The sequence below is a fragment of the Pinus tabuliformis genome, chromosome 2_2 (genome assembly GCF_031772625.1).
Source record: "Pinus tabuliformis cultivar Carrire ecotype Pingquan chromosome 2_2, CPIR1, whole genome shotgun sequence".
In the NCBI taxonomy this organism is placed as follows: domain Eukaryota; kingdom Viridiplantae; phylum Streptophyta; class Pinopsida; order Pinales; family Pinaceae; genus Pinus; species Pinus tabuliformis.
In genome coordinates this window covers 1,292,478,330-1,292,485,366 of record NC_142300.1, presented here as the reverse complement: position 1 = coordinate 1,292,485,366, position 7,037 = coordinate 1,292,478,330, and positions in this window count along the sequence as shown.

Here is a 7,037-nt window from a genome sequence, read left to right as displayed (position 1 = left end):
GTCTGCTGCAAAAAGGGTTCTAAGGTACTTGAAGGGAACTCAAGACCTTGGAATCAAGTATACACAGGTGGACGACTTCAGCTTGATTGGATACTCTGATTCAGACTTCGATGGAGACAAAGAAAATGGGGTATCTACTTCAGGATATGCTATGAGTCTTGGATCAGGAGCTGTCTCCTAGAGATCACACAAACAATCAGTTCCAACAGATTCCACAACAGAAGCAGAATACGTGGCAGCAGCTGAAGCAACAAAAGAAATTGTGTGGCTCAGGAAAATTCTTGAAGATTTGCAGGTAAAACAAGTACAATCAACCCCACTAATGATTGACAATACCTCTGCAATAAAGTTGGCCAAGAACCCAAAGTTCCATGATCGAACGAAGCACATCAATACTAAATATCATCTGATTCGACATCATGTTGAGGCCAAAACAGTCCATCTCCGTCATTGTTCCACAAATGCGCAAATTGCAGACATCTTCACCAAAGCGCTTGGAAGAGAAAATCTTGAAAGATTCAGAATGATGCTTGGACTCACCAACATCCCTTCAGATTAAGGGGGGAATGTTGACACCTAATCCTTGTGATTGGGTGAATTATTGTAAATAAATAATTGAGAAATGTGAACAGTCATCGGGAGATGAACTGAACAGTCTCTCCCTCATGTATATAATAGACCTACCTGATTGAATGAATAACACGAATCAGTTTTTGTTTTGTGGAGTTACTGCCTGGCCTGACACAAAGTTCAATGATGAATAAAGTGATAGGCAGGCATTCTCAAACACATTTAATGAGTAAACCTGGTGGAGCAATATATTAGCAGAGTATAGCAGCGTTCAACATACTTTAGACTTTGATAGCAGCGTTCAAGAAATTATTTGAGAATAGCCTCGTTCCTCGTTCCTGCGTGGAGGCATAAGATATGAATCCCAAACTGGTGACCAGAATCCCTGAGCAGCGTACAAATTTAGAATACCTGCGTTTCTTACAAAGCAGGAGCAGCGCACAAATCAACTGTTCAACGCAACATGACAATATTCCACCGAAACTTCTTCAGACAATATTCCAGTGCTGAAGCCGTTCCTCTCTCAATGCTTTCTGAATTTAGGCAGGAAGACTGCGCAGTAGACAGAGAGGACAAAACAAACTCACAGAAAATGACCACAAAAATTAGTGGCTTAAATTGGAGCAAGACCAGCAATCGCCTGCTCTGATACCATGTTAAACACACATGGACAGCAAGAGAAATATGAAATATAAAACATGAGAGTGTGATTTTTATTAACAAATGATTTACATTTATAGTACATGTTGTGACTGTTGGGTTTCAGATCCCAAGGTCTCTTGGACTCCTTTTGTTCATTCAGCTTCCACACTAACCCATTGAGGATTAGATGTCCAACATGAACAAAGGACAAAGCCAAGGCAGGGTGGCCCAAGACAACCCGCCAAAGCCACAAGCAAAGAACAACACTGTGAAGCCGAAGAAGGACACAGGAAAGTGGTGTGAGTTCCATAAGAGCTCCACTCACAACACAAGTGAGTGTCGAGCCAAGCAGTCACTGGTGGCCGAGCAAAATTATTTGGAATCAGATGCATGTTCAGACTCTTAGTCGGAAATTGATAAGGGGAATGACAAAGGGAAGCAGATTATCAATGTGGAGCCCAATTCCAACTTTGCCACCACGAAGATCCAGAGGAGGAGGGGCGCCTCTTCCACTCCCAGATGTGGGTAAAGGGCTTCTCGCTACAGTTCATTGTCGACAGTGGGAGCCAAAAGAACCTCATTTGGTAGAGGTCATGAAGCAGCTTGGCTTACCAACCACAACACATCCACAATTGTACACCATTGGGTGGCTTCACCAAGGACGAGATCTTTGTGTGAGCCATCAATGTCGCCTTCCATACAACACCAAGCCCTTCACGGATGAGGTATTTTGTGATGTTGCTCTCCTTGATGTTTGTGATGTATTATTAGGCCAACCATACTTGTGGAAGCGACACGCTGTATATGAGTCAAGGCTTCGTGTTGTTATTGTTACTTTGGGAAATAAGTTGTACAGGATACCAGAGGTAGCACTGCCTACTACCATCTCTTTGGTTACTACAAAACAATGCAGCAAGATGATTTCCAAAACCAGGAAATTTGTTTTCCTGATGATACGCCCTCAAGGAAAGAAGAAGACGGTGGCCATGACCTCTAGACAGGGCATCGCCGCACGAAAACTATAGATGAACAAGGTCATGGAGGAGTACGAGGACACCTTCACCTCCCCTGCAGGGATTCCTCTGCACTATCAGGTCAAGCACTCCATCGATATGACCCCAGGTGCGTCACTGCCCAATGGACCAATCTATCAACGCTCCGTTCTAGAGAAGGAAGAAATCAAGAGGAAGATTCAGGAGCTGTTGTAGAAAGGTCACATCTGACCGAGTTCATCGGCCTATGGGAGCCCAATCTTGTTGGTACAGAAGAAGGATGGGACTTGGAGACTTTGTATTGGCTATTGAGCGCTGAACAAGTTCACTGTCTGGAATAGGTACCCGATCCCACAAATCTATGACCTTCTGGACCAACTGAAAGGAGTAAAATATTTCAACAAGATCGATTTGAAGTTAGGATATCACCAGGTACCAATTAAACCCTTCGATGTGTGGAAGGTTTCCTTCAAAGCCAAGGAGGGCCTTTTCGAATGGTTGGTTATGCCTTTCGAGTTGACGAATGCTCCTACAACCTTCATGAGGCTAATGGATGACATCTTGTGGCCATTCACCAACTCATTGGTAGTGGTATACTTGGATGACATCCTGATCTTCAGCCAAAGTTGCGAATAGCACCTCCACCACATCCAACAAGTTCTCCAAACACTACGACAACACAAGTTATGTGCCAATTTGGAGAAATGCACTTTTTGCATGACCCAAGTTCAGTATCTGGGATACATTATTGGTGAACAAGGAGTGCATGTGGATCCAGCCAAGATCCAAGTCATTTGGGATTAGCCATATCAACACACTCTGAAAGAGCTCTGTAGCTTTCTGGGTCTTGCCAACTTCTACTGCAAGTTTGGGTTGGGATTTTCTCATATCACTTAGCCCTTGAGTCAAGTCACCAAGGGAGAAGCGAAAGAAAATTTCTTTTGGCCTGAATCTCAAAAGAAGACATTCACAGAGTTGAAACATCGCCTCTGCTCAGCACTAGTGCTCGCATTACCAGACTTGCAACAACCATTTGAGATGGAGACAGATGCCTCTGATTATGCTATTGGGGCAGTCCTTACTCAACACAGGCATCCAGTGGCATATCATAGTGAGACACTTTCAGACACAGTCCGAAAGTATCCCACTTATGACAAAGAGATGTATTCCATTGTGTAGACCTATCGACAATGGAAGCATTACATTTTGGGGAAGGAAACGGTCATCCACACAGTCCACCAGCCCCTACAGTTCATACATACACAAAGGAAGTTGCAGAATTATCGCCATCAGAAATGGTCCACATACTTGCAACAATTCCATTTGAATATCAAGTATAAGAAGGGCAACACCAATAATGTTGCAGATTGCCTCAATCTACATCTGATCATGGCATTAACCACCGTTCTCAACTCTTGTGGGCACAAGACTTCTAATTCACCACTTCTCTACAAAGGGGACCCAAAATTCGGCCACACATACCAGACACTCTTGGAGGGTCAACATGTTCCAGATTTTCACCTCCAGGATGCCCTATTATGCCACCTGGGTCACCTTTGTGTTCCTTCAAGCGAGCATGCCAAGATGATTTGGGAAGCACACTACATTGGGGCTGCTGGGAATTTTGGGGTTGAGAAAATGACGGTAGTACTGCAGAAGTATTTCTATTGGCTAAATATTCAACAGGATGTCGGGAAGTACATCAGATCATACATTGCCTATGCCATTGCCAAACCGACCATCAAGAAGCAAGGCCTCTATACCCTGCTGCCTACCCCTAGTCGACCTTGGGAATCCATCTCCATGGATTACATGTCGGCCTTCCTTCTACTAAGCATGGAAACGACTGTGTTTTTGTGGTCATCAACAAGTTCTCGAAGATGGCCATTATGGCGGCCAGAAAGAAGAATATCACAACAGGAGCCACTGCTAAACTCTTCTTTGAACGAGTGTGGGTACACTTTGGGATCCCACAGTCTATCATCTTAGATTGGGATAGCAGGTTCCTCAGTACATTTTAGTCCAGTCTCTGGTCGATGCTAGACACCAATCTCACCAAGTCCACAGCCTTCCATCCTTAAACTAATGGCAAGACAGAGGTTGTCAACAGGATGATCATACACATTCTACACATGTACAACTCAAAGCATCCACGCACATTGGATGAGAGCCTCCCCTATGCTCAGTACAACTATAACTGGGCTCTCCACAGCTCAACTAGCCACAACCCTTTTCAGGTGGGCTTTGGATTCCATCCACTATGTCCCATTGATGTGGCCATGCCATTTGCAGCTACTTAGGCAGATTCGGGTCATGTCTAGTTCAAAACAGATAAGGAAAAAAACTTCATTTAGCACAACATATCCACCAGCAAGTCCACGACATTATGAAGAAATCAAATGCCAAGTACAAGCAACAATATGGTCAACATTAGGTGCCACACAAGTTTCAGGTGGGTGACAAAGTTTGGTTGCATTTGCAAAAGGAACGCCTTACCGGAGCCTATCGGAAACTCAAACCACTCTTATATGGTCCTTACACCATTACCAAGGCTATGGGAGACAATGCATTTGAACTCAACATTCCCCCATTCCTTGGCCTAAACCCAGTGTTCAATGTGGACCACCTTCGGCCATACTTTCCACCATTACTAGACACATGCGACATTGCAGAACAACTCACACCAAAAGAGTTAAATCCAGATTGCATGGAACAAGTTGCAACTGATTGGATCATGGACACGCAAATCAAGCACACTCGCCAACAGAAGCTCCAACTGTATCGAATTGTCAAAGCAGACCAACACCTTCACCAGGGCAAGTGGCTCACCAGGGACCAAGTTCAGCAGAAGCTTCCTCATCTCATGGAGGAACTCAACGCAATGGGGACCATTGCTTCCTAAGGGGGGAGGAATTATCTAGGTGTATATTGGTTGCCACCCACAAATTCCACTTGGACCCCCACCATTATTTCTTTTAGTTTTTCAGTTTCCTTATTTGTAGCACAATTTACTATTTTTGGCAGTTTTTCGAGTCCTGAACTTCCAGAGCTGTTTTGAGTCCCTAAACGACGTTTTTTGGGAAAATTGCGAGAAACATGAGACCATATACTGATGATATCCTTCGTAAAGTTGTAGTCCCCGGATAGATCTTTCTAACAAGGTAATGTGCGCGTCAAACAGAGATCGTATGCAAAAATTACGACCCTGGGAAGTTGATGTACCAATTTACCCAAAACAGGGCCCATAGTTTGGCGCTTCATCTCCTAGGGTTAGGGTTTTGGATGTTTAGGGTTTTATAATGTTTATCAAGAATAAATAAGTCTTTGAGCCTCATTGTAAGATATTTCAGAGGCATGTAGCCACCAAATCTCTCCTCAGATAAGCTACCATTGCCCGAGCTAGTTAATTTCCATTTCTATTTGTAAGCATATTTCAGTATTTTACATTAATGAAATGAAGGATTATTTCTCTTGTATCTTTGTATTTATGGTTATCTCTGTAATTTGTTGCGTTCCTGTTTAAATATAGATCAATCATAAACCAAAATCATATGTTAGATGTAACAATCATAAATCAGGATCATAGATCACATGCATAATAAAACTAAAATAAAATATTGACACTTATCCTTTAATTGATCCTTAGCTTCTGCCTTTATCATTTCCATACTCATAATGGATCAGTTGCCACACCTAACAAAAACCCAATTCTTTTTTCTTTTTTTCAATCACGTAGACATACACAATGTACATCACAACACATACATCCACACACAACGTACGACACCACACAATACATACATTTACACCTGATATACATCACGACATGTACACCTACACCCGGTGTACAACACAACACAATACATACTCCTACATCCGGTGTAAAACACAATACACATACATACACATAGTACAACACAATGAATACACATGCCACGATGCCATGACTATATAATTCACATACGCAGTACCGCACAACATAGCATGTACGACATGCACAGAACACCACATGTACAACATGTACACAATACCACATGTAGACAACACCACTTGCACAATGTGTACACAACATCACATGTACACAAAACCACCTGCACAACATGTGCACAATGCCACATCTACACCGCACCACCTGTACACAACATCATATGCATGACATGTACATGACACCACATGCATGACATCTACACAACACCACATGTACAACATGTACTCAACACCACTAGCACACAACACCATAGGTACATAGCACCACATGTACAACATGAACACAATACCATATGTACATAGCACTGCATATTCAACATGTACATAGCACCATACGTACACAACACCACATATCCAGCATGTATGCAACACCATATATACACAACACCTCATGCACACAACATTACGAGTGTAACATATACAACATATATACAACAATAGTACCACACATGCAGGGACCACACACTAACTCTACCAAGCAACCTTTCTTCTAGTGTCTCTCCGCCATCCATGCTTATCCTAGCATGATGCGGATTATGCTGTTTTGATTCCATTGATGTATCTTTCAGCATTACCTGTCCATAACATAAACATAGGCATAATATAAACACATAATATCAACTCATATCTACATGTTACTGACCTCACAAATTTGTCGAGGCTACTCTTTCCACTTGACTCCTCATAAACTAGGAACCTCTTCATGTCATTCACCTACATGAGCAATCACTCCTCCACAAGAATGATTCCTAATGGCCCTGTCAAAAAATGACATACATACATACATATATACATATAAAACAATCATGATCTCTAATGACCTTGTCAGAAAACAACTTACGTACC